A 25,491-nucleotide genomic window follows, 5' to 3' on the forward strand; every position below is an offset into this window, starting at 1 on the left:
TGAAACTGGAAGAGACAAGGGTACTAGGTGTCTGGAAGCCAACTGAAGTAGAAAGATTTCTAGAGAATGTGGGAAATCACCATCCAAGCCTTTGGCTTTGGCCTCTAGGTCTCCAGTTTACTGTAAACAACAGGTGAAGACTTTCAGTAACTAGAAATGAAGCCTCATTGACTGGCGATTGAAAATATCGGGGGTGCAATGAATGCCTGTCTGGTAATCTGCCCAGTGTGTCTTCTCTGGGAAACCTCTGCTCATAAACAGGGATGGGCCCTGGCAGCCACATTGGTCCCCTGAAGCTCCCATCATCTATGATTAGGGTTAGGGTTAGGCAGGTGATTTAGTCCCTGTGGGTGCAGCTCTGGAACATCATTTCTCTGACACTGGGACATAGGAGCCAGGAAAGCTGGTTGTCAGAATAGGAGAACAGAGCACAGGTGTAGACAGAGCATCTGCTATGGAGAAAAAATTCCACTGAGTTCCTCCTGGCTTTTTGGGTCTGGGATCTGGGTCTTCCTGAGGGCTAACTTATTTTTGCCCTTGGGTTCTACTATACATCTAATCTATCTATCACGTTCTATTATCTATGAACTATCTATTACCTATCAACTATCTATTATCTATCTATCATCTATACTCTGTTGCCCAGGCTGGAAAGCAGTGGCACAATCTCTGTTCACTGCAGCCTAGAACTCCTGGCCTCAAGCAATCCTCCCACCTCAGCCTCCCGAGTAGCTAGGACTACAGCTGCATATCACCATACCTGGCTAATTTTTAAATCTTTTTAAAGATGTCTTGCTATGTTGCTCAGGCTGGTCTTGATCTCCTGGCCTCAAGTAATCCTTCCACCTTGGCCTCCAAAAGTGTTGAGATTATGGGCATGGGCTACTGTACGCAGCCTCTTCTATTTATATAATGGATTTCTGTCCTCTATTAGGGTGAAGAGATAGCTTTTCAGAGACTTTGAAGCATTGTGCCAAATATTTCAAATATCACATTTTTAAATCTTCTTACTTTTTGATTTACTTAGTTGCTGCAAATTTTGACTTATCTGTCACTAATCAGCTGGATGTACTGAGATACTTTGACATTTCCTAATGCCTGGCACTTTCTCTTTCTGGCCCTCCATAGTGAGGGCTGGCTGTCTTCCCTTATAGGTATCTGCTAACACTGGAGGCTCAACTGATAAAGACAGCCATGCCAAGAAGCAGACAGAAAGGCTGGGGCTAATAGAACAGATCTCTACTCCAGGGGCTTCAACTCTGTCCTAGTTGTGGTCAAACAGGATTAATACTGCTCACTGTTACTATCCTAAAAGGATTGGCATGGTTAAAAGTGGGCATTTACTATTTTCAATGTCTTTTGTTGCTGGAATAAAGGAGATAATAATACGAAACAAAAATCAGCTTGCTTCTTCTCATATTTTGCTCAGCTCCCAAGCATTCAGAATGTCGTTACTAATTAGACATTTGTTTTAACATTCTGGGTCCATCCAGGCTAGGCAAGCTTGTGATGTGGGGAAAGTTGACTCGTTATGCAATGGTCCCTATGGCTTCGCATTACATCCCCTGCTCCCTCGCAGGCGCTGAATGCTCTTCTGTTGTTCTCTGGCTCTAGAACCCTGTTCCTTTTCTCTGGGATGGCTCCTACTGATTTTTCAGCTTATTCCTCATTTGCTGCAGGACATTCTCCTTGGCCCCATAGTACTTTTGATTTCCCCATCATCTGTGCAGTAATAGTTTCTCTATAGATCCACCAGAGTCTTGTCTTATTCATTGTTATAGCCACAGATCTAACCTATTTCTAGTAAACAGTAGGTTCTTCCTGGATCTATTCCTGATGGATTGGCTTAATGAATGAATGCTCATTTTACTGGTGACTCTGAAAAAGGAAAAAAAAAAACCAATGATTTTACTCCACTATCAGCAACTTGATGTTGCCCCTGTGAGGAATCCTTGTAACAAAATACAAACTTCTTATCATTGCCTACAAGGTCCTCACCTCCTTCTCTAACCTGTCTAGTAGCACTCTCCTTATGCACCACGATACCCATGCTAGCTTTCTCTTTGTTCCTGCAATACATTACTTTTCTTCCTACTTCAAGGCCTTTGTTCTTGCTATTTTACCTGCCCTGGAGTTTTGCTAAGTTGGTGTTTTCTTATTTAGGTGGTGCCTCAAATCTTAGAGCATTTCTCTTAGATCATTTCTCCTTAAAGCATTTTTCTCCATTCCCAAAATTAAGTGTGTCTGCCATCCCTCTGGTCACTGTTTTCTTCTTTGCCCTGATCCCGGTCTGCAAGTTCATCTTTTTATTGGATCATTGTCCATCTTCTACTGATAAAAATAGCTGCAAGTCTGTCTTGTTCAAGGCTATACTCTGAGTGCTTAGTAGAATGCCTCGTTCATTGCAGCATCTGGTATTTGATAATTAATATTGACTACATGTTTGATGAGTAAATGAAAAAAAGAATAATCTTAGACATAAATTATTTAATCCCAGTGAAAGAATGTTAGTGGTGGAATTTCAGGTGTTATTGTAGAAGAAACTTTTGAAGGGTATTCCTTCCAGTTTGTTCATATTAGGCTAACTTCCTCTTTTCTTTACACTATGTAAAAATATTAGATCTCAAAACTATTTGCTCAAAGTACTTACTTTAGGACACATATTTTTTAAACTACAGTTTAGAATTACAGTTATTAGAAAGGTTTGGTAAAAACTCTTTTTGTTAGGCAATAAGGTTACTCTGTCCTCCAAAGAGCTTTACCTTATTCTCAGGAAGTAAGAGAGAAAAAAGAATTTTTTGTCTTCTTTGTATCAGGTGTTTTGCCCTTACTTCTCTTTAAGTTTATGTTTACCTTAACATTCCTTTCCTTCCTTAGGTTTGCTATCTCCATTTTTCACTATTACGTAATTCACAGAGTTGCTGGGGTAAGTGCTTAATTTCAAATAGCCTGTTTTAGAACTTTGTGAGAATTACAAGAACAAACAGAACATTAAGGCAGCTAGAGAGAGTTAAATGAGAGTGGTCCCTAGGTGAGAAATGCTTCCTGCCTTCTAGGCTGACACCAGTTCTGGGGGATGTGTTCTGAGAGCTCATATTAACTGCAGGTCATTGCTCCTTATCTCAATCCCCTTCCTCTTCCTTCAGCTTTCTATTCAAAATCTCTAATCACATCTTGAAGTGTTGTCACATTATTTTTTTTTCTGATAATTCCCTCCATTAGCTGAGCTTTCCAATTTATATTACCTGATTTTTTTTTGTTTTCTGCTTTTTAAAACTCCCTTTTCTAAAGCTTTATTGATTGTGTACTTTGGATTCTAATTCTTCCTATCAGAGTCTTTCTTTAATTCTGTTTGCAGTGTGGTGCTGTCTACATTATGTGTTGGTTACATGATAGGAAGGAGTATGGGGGCAGCTCGGTCACATCTGTAAAGTTCTTTAAGAGAACTGAAGGGCGCTGATACCAGTTCACTTTTTTTGGGGGTAGCCCTCGGATACTGAGCATGTTTACTGTATTTTCTTCTATTGTGAAAGAATCAGTTCTCTGAATTTCCTTAAAGTTTGTCATTAGCATTCTCCACACTCTACTCATTTTTCTATTTAAGAATTTTTTTTTTTCTAATCATGTAGAACATGTTCAGTATGGAACACAAAAAGATAATAAGAAAAAAAGTCACCTACAGTGTCGCCAAAGGTGAAAACACCTTGTCTTTCTTCGTGCATAACAATATCCCTCTCAACCTTATGCAACATTTTTAAACCTAGGAGACTTCTCTAAATCCAAACGAAGTTAAAGATTACGTTATTAACCAAGTTCATACTTAAATTAGAGAATCGCAGGAGCTTAAGAAAATGCGCATCTGGCTAATGAACCTGCGTATCCGGGGTTCTCTTCAGGGAGGTTGCTCGTCCATGAAACACACCCCAGTCTGCAGCCACCTGGGTGTGGGGAACCAAAGGCTAGCGAACCAGGCGGGCAGGGGCGGAACTTGCGGGGACTGCGGGTAGGAGGAGCTACAGAGCTGTCACCAATCAGAGCCCAGCTTTGTTTTCTCTTGCCGACCAATGAGGGAGTTCTGCTGGAGGGGCTGTCTTCAAGTCTGAGACGCCTACCGCCTTCGCAGCCTATCAGCAGGCCCCTCTTACCCCGTGGGCGGTGCGGTTCCGCCCCGCCCCTCCAGCCGCGGCCCCGCCCCCCCGAGGGTGGGGGCCGTGTTGGTTACTAGCCGGGCTGGAGGCGGGGGCCGGGCTCCCACTGGGCTCGTGCGTTCTGCGCCCGCCGCGGCGGTGCAGAGCCCGCTGGCTCCCGATTGTCCTCTGCGGCGGTGGCGGTCGCTGCCTCCTTGCCTTGGGGCCCGGGGCTGCAGGGGCCAGAGCGAGTGCGCCTCCTGCCCGCCGACCGCGGCTGCCCAGAGCAGGTAATGGGGCGCCACTGGGGAGCGCCTGTCGGAGCCCCGGGCTAGGCGCGGGTGGTGGGGTCGGCCCCCGAAGCTGCTCCCAGCGCCGGCGACCGGGCCGAGCGGGGCCCCGGTCCTCCGGAGCGTCCTGCCGGCCTCTAGGCGTCTCAGCCCGGGAGCCCGCGGCGGGCACCTTGCGGGAGGTTGGGCGGGGCCGGGGCAGGGCGGGCCGCTTCGGGGACCCTGAGGACCTCTGGGCCCCTAGGTGACTCGCTGGAAACTCCGGCTGGGGGCGGCGACGCCGGCAGGGTGAACTGCGGAGTTGAGTCAGAGTCCGGCTCCCCGGGGAAAAGAACCGACTGAAAAAGGGAGCGATAAGCTGGCTGGCTTCTTTTTTTTCTTCCCCTAAGCCAGAAAGGCGTCTTCACTTGGGTCGTGTTAATTACATGTTTTCTGAGAACAGGCGTTTGGCCGTGTAATGCTGTCTACACGATAGCATTATTTATTTACTTATTTACTATTTAAAAAATTAAAAGCAGCCTTTAGCGTGAATCTGTGTGGGGGTTTTGCTTAAGTGACAGGTAGACCCAGCCGAGTAACTCACCTTTGTCTGGCCTGAAGTGGGGAGCGGTGAAGTAGGAATGAGGGGGAGGAGTGTTCGTGAGGAATGCCTGTGCAGGTCTGAAAGGATTGTGGGGGTGGGACCTTGTTTCTGTCATTGTGCCATGGGTGGGAGTAGAATTGTGATTTTTTTTTCTTTTCTAATTTTAAAACAATATTCGCATTAAAAAAGGGGGGGCTCTCTAAAAACAGTCTCTGAACTCGAGGCTTTGGGGATGCACCTGCTAGTCAGGCAGTAATAGTTTGCAGGTAAATCCTAGGCTATTAATTACGTGATTTGATTTACTTATAAAGAAGTATCTTGAATTGTTGCTACCTTTCCTTTGACGTGCTCAGTATATTGCTTGTTTACAAGTGAATTGATGAAGGTCACTGAGTTTTAGCAGTAATGTCACAGCGATGGCCCTTGGAGAGTTTTCTATGCTCAGGTTCACTCCGGTTCTACAAAAACAGTATTTCCACTTAATTGTGAAACTCATAGCACTCTATCAATTATATAGTATGCCATCCTCCTACTCTTCTGAGGCAGGCTGTGCATAGCATGTCCATTTTACAGGTATGTCAACTGAAAGCCCTGGAGATGAAAGGAATCCTGCCTCAGTTTACTCCTACTTTATTTTATACCTGTGGTGGATTTAATCCAAAATCTGGGTAAGATTCCTGCCATCAAGCCACCTTCTGCATACCAATTCGATCCCGTGTACACAGGTCAGAGGTGGAGATGGTTATTTTCAAGTAAAGGAATATTGTCTCTGAGGTTTTTCTTTCCATCCAGATTGCTAAGCTAGTTTGAATTTCAGGTGAAAGGTAATTTTCCACATAGGCAAAACAAACAAAAGTTAGTAGTGCTGTGTGAAAATCTCTATTTTAAATTTTGGGAAGCTTTCCAAATTAGAGAACCTTATTTGTGTTTGCATCTCTAGCTCAGCATCGAATTTCGGTACCGTTTTTTGAATTGAATAGAAATAATTGATATGCAGAAGGAAAATACTAATGAAGTGAAGTGCATTTTGATCATGACTTATTACTTTGTTTTGGGAAGTGTTTACTGTACATTTATAGATGGGTTGAAAATTAATTTCTTGATTAGAATAACTCGACCAAAGGAGTTTGGGCTTTAGTGTGGGACAGGCTGAAATGGGTAGTTGGCAGTAATCTCTTGCATGATATTAAGGCTTAGGGAATTCTAGAGAATTGTTAGGTTATGTTAAATTTACTAATTATCAGGAACATGAAAATGTCTTATGGATTACTGAAGGCAACTCTTTTTTTTTTGTTTTTTGAGGTAGAGTCTCACTCTGTTGTCTAGGCTGGAGTGCAGTGGCTCATTGTGATCTCTGTCTCCTAGGTTCAAGCGATTCTCCTGCCTCGCCTCCCGAGTAGCTGGGACTACAGGTGCATGCCACCACGCCCAGCTATTTTTTTTTTTTTCTGTATTTTTGTAGAGATGGGGTTTCACCATGTTGGCCAGACTGGTCTCGAACTCCTGATCTGAAGTGATCTGCCTGCCTTGGCCTCCCAAAGTGCTGGGATTACAGGCGTGAGCCACTGCACCCGGCCTGAATGTAACTGTTCTAATCATGAAGTTATCTGTTGTTTTGTGGTTAATACCTCTGTTTCATATGTACATTTTAACATATTCGTGTAACATATAAGGCAACTGTTACACAAGGCTGTCACTCTAGCCCTGCATTTATTTACTGATTTATGTTTTAGTGGCTTTATGTAACTTTTACTCTCCTGTCAAAATTTCTAGCACCCAAGCAAAAATTTCCATAAAGGAACTTTTATCATCTGTTGATTATACAGAAAATGAATCATTTATTCTCATAAGCCCAGCCCTCTTGCAGTGTGGGACACTGGAAAGATATTTTGGCTGTTTGTAAAGTATTTGCCTGTATTCTTACCTGAAGCTTTGACTCCTCCCACTCCCCCAATGGTTTTCAGAGTTTCTGTGACTTTTTTCTTTTTTTAAATTAATTACGACACTACCTGACTTCCACTAGATGGTGCACTGGGGGCTGCTTATTGGAGTTTTCAAACAGATTTTGTTTTCCTTGTTATAAACATTTCACTGAAAAGATACAAAGGTACTGCAACTGTTTCTGTCCTAATTGCAATTCAGACAGAGTTGTAATGTTAAGTCTTGAGTTTTATTAAATGGGATCAGTTCAGAAGGAAAGGGTATTCCTTCACTTTGAATTTAAAGTGATGGAAATTGTTAGTCAGGCTTGCTCTCTGAATATACTGTGTTTTTTACAAACTGAAGGTTCGTTGGCACCCCTGCAAGTCTATTGGTGCTATTTTTCCAATAGGGTATGTTCATTTTGTGTGTCTTTGTCATATCTTGGTAATTCTTACAATATTGCAAACCTTTTCATTGGTATTCTGTCTGTTATGGTGATCTCTGGTCAGTGATCTTTGATGTTACGATTCTAGTTGTTTTGGGGCTCCATGAACCACACCTGTATAATATGGTGAACTTAATTGATAAATGTTGCATATGTTCTGATATCTCCGCCAACTGGCCATTCCCTATCTCTCTTCCTCGTTCCAGACCTCCCTATTCCCTGAGACACAACAATATTGAAATGAGGCCAATTAATAACTCTACGTTGGCATCTAAGTATTCAAATGAATGGAGAGTCGCATGTCTCCCACTTTAAATCAGAAAGCTAGAAATGAGTGAGCTTAGTGAGGAGGTCATGACAAAAGCCAAGATAGGCCAACATCTAGGCCTCTTGCACCAAACAACTGAGCTCTGAATGCAAAGGAAAGGTTCTTGAAAGAAATTAAAAGTGCTACTCCACTGAACAGCCCAATGATAAGAAAGTGAAACAGCTTTATTGCTGATACAGAGAAGTTTAGTGGTCTGGGTAGAAGATGAAACCAGCCACAGCATTCCCTTAAGCCAGCAGAGCAAAACCCTAACTCTTCAATTCGCTGAAGACTGAGAGAGGTAAGGAAGTTGCAGAAGAAAAGTTGGAAGCTAGAAGAGGTTGGTTCACGAGGTTTAAGGAAAGCAGCTGCTTCCCTAACATAAATGTGCAAGGTGAAGCAGCAAATATTAAGCTATAGCAAGTTATCCAGAATATCTAGCTAAGATCATTGATGAAGGTGGCTACACTGAACAACAGATTTTCAGTGTAGATGAAACAGCCTTATATTGGAAGAAGATGCCATCTTGGACTTTCTTAGCTAGAAGGAAGTCAATGCCTCGTCTCAAAGGCCAGGCTGACTCTTTTGTTTGGAGCTAGTGCAGCTGGTGACTTTAAGTTGAAGCCAGTGCTCATTTACCATTCCAAAAATCGTTAAGCATTATGCAAAATCTACTCTGCCTGTGCTCTATAAATGGAATGACAAAGCCTGCATGACAGTACATCTGTTTACAGCGTGGTTTACTGAATCTGTTAAGCTCACTGTTGAGACCCACTGCTCAGAAAAAAAGGTACCATTGAACAGTGCTGTTCATTGACAATGCACCTGGTCACCCAAGAGCTCTAATGGAGATATACAAGGAAATTAATGTTTTCATACCTGCTAACACAACACCCACTCTGTACCCATGGATCTAGGAGTCATTTCAACTTTCAAGACTTATTATTTAAGAAGCACATCTTGTAAAGCTATAGCTGCCATAGATAGTGATTCTTCTGATGGATCTTGGCTAAGTAAATTGAAAACCTGGAAAGGATTCACAGTTCTAGATGCCATTAAGGGCATTTGTGATTCAAAGGAAGAGGTCAAAATATCAACATTAACAGGAGTTTAGAAGAAGTTGATTCCAGCCCTCATGGATGACTTTGAGGGATTCAAGACTTCAGTGGAAGAAGTACCTGCAGATGTGGTAGAAATAGTAAGAGAACTAGAATTAGAAGTGAATCCTGAAAATGTGACTGAATTGCTGCAGTCTCATTATCAAACTTGAATGGATGAAGAGTTGCTTCTTCTGAATGAGCAAAGAAAGTGATTTCTTGAGAGGGAATCTGTTCTTGGTGAAGATGCTGTGAGCATTGTTGAAATGACAATGAAGGATTTAGAATATTCTATAAACTTAGTTAATTAAGCAGTGGCAGGGTATGATAGGATTGACTTCAATTGTGAATGAGGTTCTACTGTGGGTAAAATGCTACCAAAGGAGAAATCTTTTGTGAAAGGCAGAGTCAGTCGATGTGGCAAACTTCATTTTTTTTTTTTTTTTTTGAGATGGGGTCTTGCTTTGTTCCCCAGGCTGGAGTGCAATGGCGTGATCTTGGCTCACTGCAACCTCTGCCTCCCAGGTTTAAGAGATTCTCCTGTCTCAGTCTCCCGAGTAGCTGGGGTTACAGGTGCACACCACCACGCCTGGCTAATTTTTTGTATTTTAGTAGAGACGGGGTTTCACTGTGTTGATCAGGCTGGTCTTGAACGCCTAAGCTCAGGCAATCCACCCACCTGAGCTCAGGCAATCCACCCGCCTCGGCCTCCCAAAGTGCTAGGATTACAGGCGTGAGCCACAGCGCGTGGCCTCGTTGTTTTCTTATTTTAAGAAATTGCCACAGCCATCCCATCTTACAGCAGCCAGCACCTTGTTAAGTCAGCAGCCATCAACATCAAGGGAAAACCCTCCACCAGCGAAAGGATTTTGACTCCCTGAAAGCTCGGATGATCACTCGCATTTAAAAAAAATAATAAAGCTTTAAAATTAAGACCTAATGCTATTGCCAGCATAATAGACTACGGTGTATGGTAAATATAACTTCTATATGCACTTGGAAAGCAGAAAAATTTCTGTTGCTCGCCTTATTGCAGTGTTAGTTTTACTAAGGTGGTCTGGAATGGAACACGTGATATCTTCGAGGTATGCCTATGATTTCAGAAATAACCTCTCCTATCGAACCCTCTGATTCTCCTTGTGTTCAGAAACCCAGACCAAAGTGTAGATATATTGGTCTTTATTTATGAGTAGTTGAGTATTTTTTAATGGCGTGTGTTTTGTTTAAATTTTATGTAAACTGGGACTTAGCTCTTTGAGCAGTCTTATGCTTTGCTCTCAGATTACCAATTCTTTAAAAGAAGTAGTAAAATGCATATGTGTGGCAAGATTCTTTGCTACCTACTATGAACAGATGCTTAAGTAAAAAAACAAAAAACAAACAAACAACCAAGATGTTTTCCCAGGCATATAAATGTTTTTTTTTTTTTCTTGAAGAGGCATTTAGTCTTCCTATTTAGTAGAACATTATCAGCTTGCTTTACTTATGAAAGAGAGGAGACCATTCTTTTCTCTCCAAAGATAGGAGCTGTTTATCAGGCTTGTTTATTACTGATTGGGTTGCTTGTTACTGATGGTTAGAGAAGGGAGATGAAAATACATAGCGGTTGCAATACCCATTTTGGGTATAGAAATGGCAATGTTAGTGGAGATTAAAGACTAACTGGTACGATTGCATTTTGCAAGATGTTTTGAAGACAACTTTGGACTTTGATAGGAATCTGAGAAAGTCTTTCAGTGGTTGGGGTGTGTGTATGTTTATTTCAGTTGCACTGAACTGTGGATGGGGAGGAGAGCAATGATAATTTGTTTCTTACCAGAACACTGCTAGTTCTCAGGGGATTTGATGGAGATTTGGGAGAGAGAAAATAAATAGGATTCAGCCCTTCTAGGAAGGTCGTTCTTGGCAGTGCCTTCAGCCCTTAGGAGAATGTGGGCATGGAAAAGGTGTGTGGTTGTAAGTAGCCAGGAAGATTAAAAGGCTGATTCCTAGAGCTCTCTTCGCCTTTGGTGACCTTAATCAGGTCATTAAGCATTTTAAGACAGGTTTATAGCTCTCCGGTGGTCCAAGCTTGGACTAAGTACTCCTTAGTCTTCAATTTTATGTTTTAAATTTTTGGAATAAGTAGAAACCTGAAATTTATAAAATTAATGACTTGAGTATGCAAGTGAATAGCTTCATGGAGTTATTTGGCTTATGGTAGATTTCAGATTATGGTAGGTGCTTGAATATACTTATTTCTCATGCTCTTTCTTCCATCCATTTAACAACAAAAAAAGGCCTTATTAGAAATAGGCAAACTTGAATACACATAGAACGGTACTGCCCAAATTGAGTACTTGAGTTGGGGAGAAAAGACTCCTGTTCTAGGTACAGCTTTGAAAAGAAAAGGATCAGGTAGGATGCCGTACACAGCAGGTGTATGCAGGGACAGGGATAAAGTGAACCCCTTTTGCTGTGAATATTGTCAGAAGATCTGATGTGTAATTAGACATCCCTTAGCTTCACTCCTGATAAAAACACATTCTTGGACAGTTTCTCTGTATGTGCACTTAAAGCAGTTTGAATCTTGTTAATCAAATATTTCTTGGGGTTGTAACTTCTTTTTTGGCATTGGGAAGACTGTTGAAGTCATGTAAAAATTTGGAGTTGAGCCTGGGATCGGAATTTGGATTTATGGCCCAAGATTTATCAAGCTTCTGCTATATTCAAAATGTTGTTTTTTCTCTTCCTATTATGGTTTCTGATTTCTTCTGAAGAGTGAGTTCAGACCTCTTGTGCTCTAACGCTCATCAGAGTATCCTTTTTGTACATAGTATAATCAGGATAGAGATTAGGCATTTTGTCAAGTTTGGGAGAAAGAAGTTGAGTAGTGAGGAAATGAGTTAACACTATTTTGATTTCTTCATAGTCATTTTAAATCAGATACAAATTTTATATTTCAGAAGTTTCAAAATTGTAGTAATTTCACCTCTCACATTAAGTTCAGTATGAAAAGTTTCTACCAGTGGTTCTCAAACTTTAGCATACCTTGGGATCACATGGAGGGCTTATCAGACCTTAGGTAGCTGCGTTCCAGCCCCCAGAATTTCTAATCAGTAGGTCTGGGAGGGGGGATCCTGGCAATTTGCATTTCTAATAAATTCTAAGGCCATGTGCTACAGCCACTGCAGGGGCCAGCCACTCTAGGGGGAAACGTAAGTGTAGTGGTTAACACTTTGAAAGAGTTAGGTTTGAATCCCTGCTTTGCTGCTTACTAGTACCTTGACTTTAGGCAAGTTTCTTAACCTCTGTTGTTCCATCTCTAAAGTGGAAATAATATAGTATTTTGTTGTGAATGTAAGTGAGCTCCAATATGTAGAAGCTCAGGGAACAGGGTCTTGCAGATTGCAAGCATGCAATTAATGTTTTCTTTTATCCATAAAAAAAGGTACATATATAAAATAGATAGAATCTTGCATCTTATACAATTGAAGCAAAGACAGAAAATTTAATAGTTAATCTCATTTCCTGGCACGGTGCTGGGGAAAAAATATGAGTACTCAATTGCTTTTTAAGGAGTGACGGAAAAGTTTGTGGATCCTAGTAATTTTCCAGAAACTTTTTTTTTTTGCAGACATAGAACATTCGTATTGATACTGTCTCCTCCCCTTCCCCTTCAAAAGTTTGGTTTCTTTAATCACGGTATGTTGGACTCTCACAATAATCTTTATAGTTTACATTTTATATAACAGGCATTTTCAAGGTTGCTTCTGGGAGCTGAATGACAGAAAGTACCTGAAAGTCATCTTTAGAACACACTGTCACCTGTACTATGACAACTTTGTATTTGATGACCTTGAACGCAGTTCTTTTTGAGACGGAGTCTTGCTCTGTCCCCCAGGCTGGAGTGCAGTGGCGCGATCTCAGCTCATTGCAAGCTCCGCCTCCCGAGTTCACGCCATTCTCCTGCCTCAACCTCCCGAGTAGCCGGGACTACAGGGGCCCGGCTAATTTTTTTTTTTTTTGTATTTTCAGTAGAGACTGGATTTCACTGTGTTAGCCAGGATGGTCTGGATCTCCTGACCTCGTAATCCGCCCACCTCAGCCTCCCAAAGTGCTGGGATTACAGGTGTGAGCCACCATGCCTGGCCCTTGAACGCAGTTCTTTGGGATCTCTTTTCTCGGCTTGCGGAATGCCTGGTTTATTTTCTTTTTGCAGATCTGCGGGAGCTCACCTCTGGCGATCCTTTCATTAGTGAAACCCTCTTTCCATTACTCTCTGTCACTATCACTGCCTTAGTTCTGTTGTAGCTGTTATCACACTCTTATCATCATCTTATTTGTGTACTTTTTATTGTTTCCTTCACTAGGACGTAACCCCTATGAGGGTAAGGGCTTGACCTTTGCTACTGGGTCCCTAGGATGGGATGCAGTTCCTGGTATGTAGAGACTGAATACCTGCTGATTGGGTGAAGGGGCCTATGATGAGGAGCTGCCCCGCTCCGCCCGCTCCCCAGCTCAGGGGCTCACACTGGAGTTACCACTCACTTCATGGCACACCGTCATGATTGGTCCATGTGGAGCCGCCTCCCACCTTATTTTATTCTATCTTTCCCCTTCATCACCTATCCCCATTCATGTTCTTCCTAGCCCCCAGGGGACCCTCTCTCTGGCATGTGCATAATTCCCTTAGGTACGGCCAGATTGTTATCTGGTTGACACTTTCACCAGCTGTTGCTCCCCGCATTCTTGCTAGCATGTGGCGTTTTCTGACATTATTATTTTTTCCAATCTGATGCAACAGATGGAGCGATCCAGCACAAAATGATATGTTATTGCTCTTACTTGCAATTATCTGATTACTAATGCAGTGGAGTATCCTATACTCATTTGCTAAATAACCTAGTGGTTTATGATGCTACCTATATCATATATCAAGGTCCACCCACCCACTCGTATATATGCAGACGCAGACACAGACACACACACTCTCTCTATTCTCTCTCTTACCTTTTTAGGCTCCCTGCTCTATTCTGATCAATTTGTCTGTTTCTTTTCTAATTTCACAGTGGATTTTGCTTTTATTTTTATTGCTACAACTTGTTTATATATTTTGATATCTAGAAGAATGAGTCCCTCCTGTGTTATTTTAAAAACATGTTTAAACTGGTAGTTTTCATCCATGGCTTTATATTAGAATTCGCTAGGTAGCTTTAAAAAAAAAAAATCCCATTGACCACGGATGAACTGAATTGTAATCTGTAGAGAGTAGAGTCCAGCAATTGTATTTTTAAAAATCTCCTCCGGTGACACTGATCTATATCCCGAGTGGAAACCACTTATCAGTGGTATTTATGTTTTATTCAGTGGGGTCAGTTTTTTTTTTTTTTCTCTAATGATCGTCTTCTTTGTTACAGTAATTCCTAGTTACTTCAGCTTTTGTTTCTACTGTGAATGCCGTTTTTTCTTCTGTTGTATTTTCTAGTGTTTATTTCCCCTGGTATAGGGGAATCCTACATACGTAAACAACTATGTATCACTGAACAGGGATATGTTCTGAGAAACGTATCATTAGGTGATTTCGTCATTGTGTGAACATTGCAGGCTGCACTTACACAAATGTGGATAACATAGCCTACTACACACCTAGGCTATCTGGTATAGCCCATTGTTCCTAGGCTGCAAACCTGTGCAGCTGGTTACTGTCCTGAATACTGTAGGTAACTGGAACATAATGGTATTTGTCTATCTAAACATCTGTAAACATAGAAAAGGTACAGTAAAAATATGGTAAAAAAGATGAAACATGGTCCACCTGCGTAGGACACTTCGCATGTGTCTGGACTGGAAGTTGCTCTGGGTGAGTCAGTGAGTGGGTGGTGAGTGAATGTGAAAGCCTAGGGCATGACTGTACACTCACTGTTGTAGAAGTTATAAACACCATGTCTAGGCAACACTACGTTCATTTAAAAAGTATTTTTTCTTCAATAATAAACAAAGCTCAGCTTAACTTTTTTGCTTATAAATGGTTTTTAACTTTCGACTCTTGTAACACAGCTTCAAACACAAGCACATTCTATAGCGGTACAAAAATATTTTCCTTTATTAAAAAAAATTTTTTTTTAATGTAAAACTAAGACACAAACACACACTTTAGCCTAGGCCTACACAGGGTTAGGATCATCAGTATTACTGTCTTTATTTATTTATTTATTTATTTATTTATTTATTTATTTATTTATTTTTTGAGACAGTGTCTCTCTCTCTCTGTGGACCAGGCTGGAGTGCAGTGGTGCGATCTTTGGCTCACTACAACCTCTGCCCCACTGGGTTCAAGGGATTCTTGTGCCTCAGACTCCCAGGTAGCTGAGATTACAGGCATGTGCTACCACACCTGGCTAATTGTTGTATTTTTAGTATAGATGGAGTTTTACCATGTTGTCCAGGCTAGTGTTGAACTCCTGGCCTCAAGTGATCCACCTGCCTCAGCCTCCTAAAGTACTGGGATTACAGGCATGAACCAACGTGCCCAGCCAATATCAGTCTTAATCCCTAGTTAATGTTTCTATCTGTCACCCTATCCAAAGGAGCTACTTTTCCTGGTCTTGCAGCATCAGTGGTTGTAGCAGTTGCTGTATTTTGCGTTACCTGGGAGTCCATTTTTCTCTACATTATTGCATGTTTAGCATTTGCTAGTCTATGTTAATAGATGTTCACTAAATTTATGTATGTAGCTGTTCATGATAATATTCTAATATCCTGGAAAATTAGAAACAACCTAAACTGTGCAGCAGTAGGTATTTATTCTTCTTCTCCATGGAAATTGTTAGTATATGGTGGCAAAAGTTTACAAAATCATGTCATTAGGATAATCCTAATTTTGTAACAAGAGAATAAGTTAATTTTCATGTACAGCTCTAAATTGTCCATGTGCTATTAATTCATATCTGTATGAGTGTGAAGGTTCAAATAAAAACAATTCAGTTAATATCAGTTGGGGGCATTAAGATTCTAGGTGAGTTACTTCTTTAATGTGTTAGTCTGTTTTCCTAAAATCCTTTTTTTTAAATAAGAAAACTGATTGGGGCCGGGCATGGTAGCTCATGCCTGTAATCCCAGCACTTTGGGAGGCCAAGGTGGGTGAATCACCTGAGGTCAGGAGTTCGAGACCAGTCTGACCAATGTGATGAAACCCCATCTCTACTAAAAATACAAAAATTAGCTGGTCGTGGTGGCATGCGCCTATAATCCCAGCTATTCGGGAGGCTGAGACAGGAGAATTGCTTGAACGCGGGAGGCAGAGGTTTCAGTGAGTTGAGATCGCGCCATTGCACTCCAGCCTGGGCAACAAAAGTGAAACTCTGTCTCAAACAAAACAAAACAAAACAAAACAAAAACTGATTAAAAATGACTGTATAATAAGCTGGGGTGGGGAGGTGGGGCAGTTGCAGATGAAGTAAGACTGGCCATAAATTGAAGGTAGGTAAGAAGTTCAGGAAGGTTCCTTGTAGTATTATACTCTTTCGTCCAGTTTAGTATATGCTGGAAATACTCTCTATGTTTAAAAAAAAAGCAAAGTAAAGAGACTGTAATTTGTGATTGGGGCCACTTAGTAAAGGATATAGGGCATCAATACAAGGCAGACTTTTATTTTGTTATTGCTCTATGAGAAGCTAATAGAAGATCTTTATGTACCATATCTATCAATAGTAGCATAATAGCATTAGAAATCAATGGTTTGGTCAGGCTTGGTGGTGTACGCCTGTAATCCCAACACTTTGGGAGGCCGAGGCAGATGGATGGCCTGAGCTCAGGAGTTTGAGACCAACCTGGGCAACATAGTGAAACCCCATCTCTACAAAAAATACAAAAATTAGCTGGGTGTGTGACATGTGCCTTTGGTCCCAGCTACTTGGGTGGCTAAGATGGGAGCTTTGCTTGAGCCAGGGAGGCGGAGGTTGCAGTGAGCCGAGATTGTGCCACTACACTCCAGCCTGGGTGACAGCGTGAGACTCTGTCTCAAAGGTGGGGGGAGGAAATCAATGTTTTGGCCTTTGTGGGAGGAAGCAAATCATTATTTGTTGTGTGGCTTACTGTAGTGACTTCCCTGCTCTTGCCCCTGCCCCTAAAACCTTTTCTCCATTTCTCCACCCAAAGCCCAGGGTGGGTTCAGGTGGATGCTGTCATATTGCTCAGAACCTTGCCGTTTCACTCAGATCCAAGGGCAAAGTCTCCATAGTGGCTCACTCACCATAGACACTGTATTTGTGAGCTCTTGGCTACATATCTCTTAAGCACAGAAAAAAATGTTTGAGAGCTGAGACTGCACTTCTGGCCCCCGTTCTTAAGGTTTAAGTGACTTGTGGTAAGTCTGGTACTGAAGAGTTTACCAGTCTGTTAAAAAGGCAGAGATTTCTGTTGGTTGGGATGGCTGTTTTTGATATTTCTTTAGTTAACCAGAGGAGGAAGGGCATGGGAAACAGTTCACCTCAGCTTCCTTAATCTACCAGTCTGCTAGTCTGGACTGATATGGTTAGCTTTTCTTTTTTTTTTTTTTGAGATGGAGTCTGGCTCTGTTGCCCAGGCTGGAGTACAGTGGCATGGCCTTGGCTCACTGCAACCTCCGCCTCCTGGGTTCAAGCGATTCTCCTGCCTCAGCCACCTGAGTAGCTGGGACTACAAGTGCGTGTCACCACACTTGGCTAATTTTTTTGTATTTTTAGTAGAGATGAAGTTTCACCATGTTGGCCAGGCTGGTCTTGAACTCCTGACCTCAAATGATCCGCCCATCTCGGCCTCCCAAAGTGCTGGGATTACAGGTGTGAGCCACCATGCCTGGCCTGGTTAGCTGTTTTTGAGACCAAAATCTCGAGAATGAGGTATGTGCTGAGCTAAGAAGGAAAAAGTGCTGCTGACTTCCCCAACCTGAGGTCTTCTAACCTCACCCCCGAGCCTAATACAAAATATTCTACTCATAAGGCCCTTTCTCAGGATGGCTGTGGCTGGTGGTTCTTGGTGCACTAGGCCTGACATTGGGCTCTACTGAGCTTCCAACTTTTAGTGTTTCTTCAAACAGGAATTCAAAGAATAAGGTAATTCCTGAAAGCTCACTTGAACAAGCACAGCCTTGACCTCAGCTCCATATTCTTGGAGCTGCAGTTTTCAGACTTCTTTCAGTACTACTTCATGCTCTTAACAATTATTAAGGACCTCAAAGACTATGATCACACCACTGCACTCCAGCTTGAGTGACAGAGTGAAACCCTGTCTCATAAAACCAAAATCAAAACATAATATCCTTTTGTATATGAACACAAATAACACTTCTGTATGAAAAATACCTTTACAAAGAGAGTTTAGGGAAAGAGTGGTGGTGTTTTACATTTTTGCAGTTCTCTATAATGTCTGGTTTTGTAGAAGCAGCTGGATTCTCATAACTGCTTCTGCATTCAATCTGTTGTGATTTGTTGTTTGGTTGGAATATGTGAAGAAAATCCAACCCCAGTTGGATTAAAAAAAATAATAACTGATGTATTTGTTGCCAATGATAAAAGTCAAGCCTTCAAACAAAATTACATACTTAGAAAAATTGTATCTGCCACCAAGAGTGTGACAGCTTTCCCAATATGCAGACAGTTAATAAGATGGTATTGTGTCCTTAAAAATTTGTAGAGGGTAGATCTCATGTTAAGTGTTTTTAACACACATAAAATAAAATAAAACACGAGGACACTTTGGAGGTGATGGACGCTTTTATCACCTGGATTGTGGAGATGGTAAATGTTACATATATTAAAGTTTATTTGCAGTGTGGAATTTGAAGCCATATCAGTAAACATTTCTCACTTTGTTGTATTTAAATCCACTGGTCTTTCTTTCATTTTGGATCTTTCTTACTAATGTATGACTTGGAAACTATTGGCTCATGGAATTCAATGTTAGCACATTTTATAATACCAAATACAGGAGTGTATACATTTGTCCACACTCACCAAATTCTATACATTGATTATATGCAGGTTTTTGTATACTAATTATATCTCAATAAAGCTGGAGGGGAAGAAGACTTTTCAAGAGATGACTGCTGATTTCAACAAATGTATTTTTTTTCTAATGGATATATAAATTGCGTTTGAGAAAGTGTCTGCTAGATACCCAACTCTCAATTCTAATACTTTCAGTTTTTATTTCATGTAAAAATGATATTCTATAAACAGAAGCTGCTAGTTCAGCTTGCTGATCAAACAGTTGGCATAAATTCTTTTCCTTGAGACAACCTCCATACTTCAGTAAGCTGCATAGCTCCTTCATGTGAACTTTCCTAATTCAGCACAAAGAATATTAAAAAGGTGGAAAAGGCACATACTCAGAGGTTGAGATGTCATGCAATTGCTAATGTTCACTGTTTCATCAAGGATATTTTTATAGGAAACCATCCTTTTTTTCCACTGGGAGTTCACAGTGGTTATGAGGACCTATACTGGTGGTGCCACTGCCTTGATTCGTGCTAAGGGGCCAGCAAAAATGTGTTTAAGGTGTGTAAAAAAAAAAAAATTTACACACCTTGGCTTTGATCATCAGTGCTTCGTGTCAGCCTATGAAAGTTGTGAATGACCTGTTTGCATTATTATAATGATAGTTTTGATGTCATGGATGTCCTGAAAGGTGCCTGAGGACCCCCAGTGTGTCTTGGAGCACTTTGAGAACAGCTGGTGCCAGTTCAGTTGAAAGTGGGCTCCTCACAGTGATCTGTCTCCTCTGAGGTCACTCAACGGCATCCAGCTTCTTCTTTGCTTATTACTCCTCAAGCTGTTGTTTTAAAAGCAGGGACCAGTTACTTCTTGGCTCAGCTGTGCTGTAGTTTTCCAAGTGAAAGGAAGTTTAGTAACGCTAGGAAATAATTTTTTTTTTTTTTTTTTTGAGATGAGAGTCTCACTCTGTCACCCAGGCTGGAGTGCAGTGGTGCAATCTCGGCTCACTGCAAGCTCCACCTCCTGGGTTCATGCCATTCTCTTGCCTCAGCCTCCTGAGTAGCTGGGACCACAGGCGCCCGCCACCACGCCCACCTAATTTTTTGGTATTTTTAGTAGAGATGAAGTTTCACTGTGTTAGCCAGGATGGTCTCTATCTCCTGACCTTGTGATCCGCCCATCTTGGCCTTCCAAAGTGCTGGGATTACAGGCATGAGCCACCTTGCTTGGTGAAAGAAAATATTTTTGAGATAGGCAACTCCTGACTTGTACAAAGTTGTACATTTTGTCTTATCACAATAAATAAATACATCCATAAACATGCTTACACTTGATGGACTTTCCTCATCTTTTAAGATGAAGATAATCACAAAGAGAACATGAAGAAATGTTATGTTCGTTTATCAAGATGTACTTGTTTGGTTATCATAATTAAAAAAAAAAACAAAACAGGCTACCACCTGTTGTAATGCTTTTTATTTAATGAATAGTATAAAGTGCTCTTTTGTTGTTTTAATTCCTGCAAATAGTAATCAGATCTTGATTTGATTCAGTTTCTATTTTTTGGCAAAACTGCTTCGTAGGTGGTGGCCTGTACTTCTCACCCCAGTCAGGTAATGTTGGTTGTCTCGCTTTTTGTAGTATTCATGACCATTGATAACCATTGCCTAGATCCGTTATTTTATCAGGGTTTGCAAAATGGTGATATTTTTATCGTTTTCCTGTTTTAGTTATTAGAATATTTTTATGAAGAGAAACTTTCCCTCATCAACTCTTTGAGATCTAGTTAGTACAGAAAAGGTAGGTGGGCTGGGCACGGTGGCTCATGCCTGTAATCCTAGCAGTTTGGGAAGCCGAGGTGGGTGGATCACCTGAGGTCGGGAGTTTGAGACCAGCCTGACCAACACGGAGAAACCCTGTCTCTACTAAAAATACAAAAGTAGCTGGGTGTGATGGCGTGTTGCCTGTAATCCCAGTTACTCAGGCGGCTGAGGCAGGAGAATCACTTGAACCCGGGAGGTGGAGGTTGCAGTGAGCCAAGATTGCGCCATTGCACTCCAGCCTGGGCAACAAGAGTGAAACTCCATCTCAAAAAAAGAAAAGGTAGGTAGGTTAAATCCCTGATTCTTTTTTGTTTTCGTTTTTAACATCAGTTTTCAATATTCTGAGCTAGTCCCTTAGATTATAGAACAGGACCGTTCAGGATGTGTAAATTAAATTGGTCTTTACAGCATTTTTGTTGGAAACACCAAGCTAAATTGCCTGGTTTTTAGAAGCAAATCTAAAGGAAACTATTAATAGAAAAGTCCTTTTGTTATATTCTGAAAGTAGCTTAATTCACTTGAAATAAAAAGATAATGGCTGAAACATCTTGGAGCTGTTAAATGGGAATTCAAAAAAATTAAAACACTTGTTCTTGTCTTTAGAATGATGTATTCATTGCATGTCATTATCCTTTTATGTATCTTATATTGTATTCTGATATCAGATTCAAAAATGTGTAAAGCATCCTTGCCTTCAAGGTTCTTGTAGTATAATAGAGTAAATGAAAAGTTGACCTCTCTTCTTATTACATTGATTTGTTGCAATCATTCCGTGGGTGGAAGGACAAACAAAAGTTATATTTACTCCAATTGCCCCCTCTTTAAAATTCGTAATTTTGAGAAATGACTGATAGACAATAAGATGAAGTTTTCTTTGGAAAAAATAGAAGCAATTGGTGAAACCTGTCATGTAGAGGGGGCAGTCAGATGAGACTAAAGAGGTCCTACTGGAATTAGGGTGAGAGGAGAAAGGAGGGGAAGGCAACTTTCTTCAGTCTTCAGCTGCAGACTTTTCATTGGCTTCTTCCTGCTAATGCTGCCTGTGACTTGAAACAGGTCTTCCTGCTTCAGGCCAGACCTGTTTTTAAGCTGCTCCTCCCTCCCTGAATTCCTTCTCATGATTTGAGTGATTGCTGAATACACAAGACTTGGTGCCTAGACAACAAAAGATTATATAAATGTCTGTGTACATTTGTGTACCCCTCCTGGGAACCAGTTAACAGCTGTCCTTGATCAGCAGGGATCTTGGTGACACTGGTTTTTCCTGTGTGCTTCCTCTCATGTGCATTTCAGAGCGGTATCCTCAGTAAAGTACTTTACTTAATCATTGGTGTTCATACTGACTATTAATCTCACCACCAAAATCAGTTCTGTTGTTTTCAGTTCAGTGTCTTATACTTAATAAATGTTAACTAAAGTGATTTTGACTTGGCTTCTGTTATCCTAGGTGCTTCCAATTTCCAGATGGGTCAGAAACTGGGTATTTAAATTTACTCTTATTTTTGCATATAGAGCTAAAAGTAGCCTTTGGGACAGGCTGTGAATGATATGGCAAGGCTGCTTATCAAAATAGACATTTTCCTGTCTAATAACAATTTTGGACTGAAAAAAGCTTTGGGGGCTGGGTGTGGTAGCTCATGCCTGTAATCCCAGCACTTTGGGAGGCCGAGGTGGGTGAATCACTTGAGGTCAGGAGTTCCAGACCAGCCTGGTCAACATGGGGAAACCTCGTTTCTACTAAAAATATAAAAATTAGCTGGGCGTGGTGGTGGACGCCTGTAATCCCAGCTACTTGGGAGGCTGAGGCAGGAGAATTGCTTGAACCCAGGAGGCAGAGGCTGCAGTGAGCTGAGATTGCACGACTGCACTCCAACCTGGGTGGAAGAGTGAGACTCTGTCTCAAAAAAAAAAAAAAAAAAAGCTTTGGAATGCTTTAATAGAGTGGTACAAACTTGGTGTTTACAGATAAGAGCTGTCATTTCTTGGTTCTTTACAGTATGCCAGGTGCTGTGCTATGGAAACCCTCCCTAGATGTCCATGCTTAATTCAGCCCTTTGAGTATTCCATTTCCATTTACAAATAGAAGAATGGAGTCAGGGAGAAGTTAGGTAATTTGCCTTTGGGGTCATATAACTAGGAACTGGTAGAGCCAGGATTCAAACCCAGGTTACCCATTCTCCTATACATCAGAGACGAATGCGTGAGAACTGTGGTATTTGAATTCATATTGGAAATTTCCTCCCCTTTGTGCATCTTCTTTCTTTCTTTGGCTCCTTCACATAATTTGGATAAGCACAAGTCTCACCTATTTTGGCCAGTGCCTTAAGTTACTCCACCAACATGCACCTCTTCCCAGGAGAAGGCTGGGGCATATTGAAAAGTAGCCCACTGCAGCATGAAATTGTTATGAAATTTTATGTTTCATGTACAAGATTAAAAGTCACTTTCCACTGTGTGCAACTGACACACCAGAAAAAGGTATCTTTTTTTTAATGCCTACCCCTGTCCACACACCGTCAGGTTGAGACACAGGCTATAGAACTTTCCAGTCATGTCATGATCATGTATGGAGTTCAGTTAATTCACTGTGTTGGTGTAGTGGAGGAGTTCTCTGACCCAGAACAGGCAGGCAATAGCGAGGGGTCCAACTGAGGAGTAACGGGTGGTGGGGCAGGGCTGGATTTAACACAGATCTGAACAGTGTACGGGAGAAGATTTGATGACTGGAGATGGGGAGCTTAGTTCTTCCATTTCTGGTTTCTTCTTGGTTTCTGCCACTGGTTTTCTTTATGCTCCTGTCCTTTAATTGTGGGAGTGACTTCAGTCCTTGACCCACTTACTCACCCCCACCACCCCAATTGTGCGTTTACCCATTGTCTTGGTTTCAGCTATCATTTCTGTCTGAGTGGCTTCTAAACTGCCTGTGGCTTTAATGAGCTCCAGTTCAGTGAATCCACCTGAGCCCTAATTTGCTGTAGCAAATTTGCAGTTGCTCAGTGGCTTATATCCTGGATATTTGAATGTCTCAGAGTGAGTACATTTGATTTTAACCGCTCTTCCTCCAAAGCCAGCTGTCAGCATTTTTAAGTGGTACACAAATTGGTAGGAAGAGAACATTCCCACATCCACTGTAGTTGAGGCTCAGGTTCCTATTTTATTAGCCAAGGGTGCTGAACCACCCTGGAAGCGGGCAGCCACATTCGCTGGAAAAGAGACAATATACTGAGATGTACTTTTCTCTGGCCCCTTGGTGTCCTATGAGGCACACAGCTGCCTGTGATAATGTCAGAGATTACATCACAGTGCCAATGGAACTAACAGGAACCACCTGTGCACTTCCTGTTACAGGAATGTTCATTAACAGCAGGTTCTCCTAGGCTTTGAACGAAATTTAGCTTCTTCAAGGCCAAAAGCCTCATTGTGAAGAGAAAGAAGGGTGAGTTATCTTCTTAACAATGACTGTACTTGCAGCATTCCAGTGTCCTGGAACGCTGGTTTCCACAGCTCTCTTCCTTGGTTAATTGGTGTACATTACCCTTGGCATGCAACTGAAAACGGTAGGGCCATATGTCCTGATGGTTAAGAATATGGACTGTAAAATTAACATGTTGACTTCCAAATTCCAGCCCTGCTTATTGCTGGTTTTATGAATTTAGACAAGTTATTTATTCTCTCCAAACCTTCATTTTCTTAACTGAAACAGGCTAATTAGAGTACCTACTACAAAAGTTGGTAGTGAGAATTAAATCCGATAACACAGAAGTATTTAGTGCAGTGCCTGGCACATACCAAAGGTCAGTAAATGCTAGTTGCTATTCATTATTAATTAACAGTATTAGCTTTTTTCCATCTCTGCTATCTGGTCAATAACCTAGTATTGTCATCTCTTCCTACTCATGTTATCATTCTTCTCTGTGAGTTACTGCTGCTACCTTCTTTGAGCAGATATTCATTACCTCTTCATTGTGTGTGTGGGTACAGAAGTCACCTTCCTTTTTAGAAATGACCATTAGGCCAGGCACAGTGGTTCATGCCTGTAATCTAAGCACTTTGGGAGGCCGAGGTGGGCAGATCACTTGAGATCAGGAGTTTGAGACCAGCCTGGCCAATGTGGCAAAACCCTGTCTCTACTAAAAATACAAGAATTAGCCAGATGTAGTGGTGTGTGCCTGTAATCCCAGCTACTCGGGGGGCTGAGGCAGGAGAATTGCTTGAACCTGGGAAGCGGAGGTTGCAGTGAGCAGAGATTGTGCCACTGCATTCCAGCCATGGTAACAGAATGAGACCCTGTCTCAAAAAAGAAAGAAAAATAAATGACCATTTATTCTTTGGATCTACTCTACCACACTGAGCCTAAATTACTCAGTTTGCCTTTCAAAGCCTATTGTATTGAGGCCTGTATATGGTATTTTCCATTACTGTTGTTTTTCTTTTACATACCCTCCACTCTAGTCAGACACAGGAATGTGTTCAAGGCATGCAGTTTTCTTTCTCTTTTTGTCTAAACTGGCACCCTGTATTGCTTTGCCAGGCACATGCCCATTTGTCTCTCGTGGGACAGTTTTGACCCTGTTATGTGGATGTCGTATGTGACCTTTGTCGGGTCTGTGCTTTCCCAGGGTCTGAGATGATCAGGGTCTTGGCTGTTGCACCTCCTCTAGGCTGTGCCCTAGCCTGCCTTTAGGAGTCTGGATTCTGGGAAACTTTATTATTCTGTTGCTATTTATTAATCTGGAGTCGAGTACTAGAAATCACACCAATTTTTTTTATGCCTAAGCCCTGTTAAAAGGAATTCTGTTCCTGAAATTTGGACTGCGTATGATGTCACTATATCATCTGCCCCCTGTATGTGTGGGTTCTGCATCAGAATTCAACCAACTGCAGATCAAAAATATTATGAAAAAAATGAATGGTGGTTTCTGTATAGAGCATGTCCAGACTTT

General features: G+C 41.5%; 1 protein-coding gene across 6 annotated transcripts in view; it reads left to right on the top strand.

Annotated features, from left to right (window-relative positions):
- Positions 1-4,192: 4,192 nt before the first annotated feature.
- Positions 4,193-25,491, top strand: part of MPP7 (MAGUK p55 scaffold protein 7) — a 264,439-nt gene continuing 243,140 nt past the window's right edge. For 5 of the 6 annotated variants that reach the window (XM_017861696.1, XM_017861698.1, XM_017861700.1 and 2 more), the window contains exon 1: positions 4,193-4,417. The gene's annotated coding sequence lies outside the window, so the exon portion shown is untranslated. Of the gene's footprint in view, positions 4,418-5,647; positions 5,669-25,491 lie in introns of those variants that run through there. The other variant, XM_017861697.1, reaches the window with a different exon arrangement.

Source organism: Rhinopithecus bieti, unplaced genomic scaffold (genome assembly GCF_001698545.2).
Source record: "Rhinopithecus bieti isolate Rb0 unplaced genomic scaffold, ASM169854v2 scaffold_58095, whole genome shotgun sequence".
NCBI classification, from domain to species: domain Eukaryota; kingdom Metazoa; phylum Chordata; class Mammalia; order Primates; family Cercopithecidae; genus Rhinopithecus; species Rhinopithecus bieti.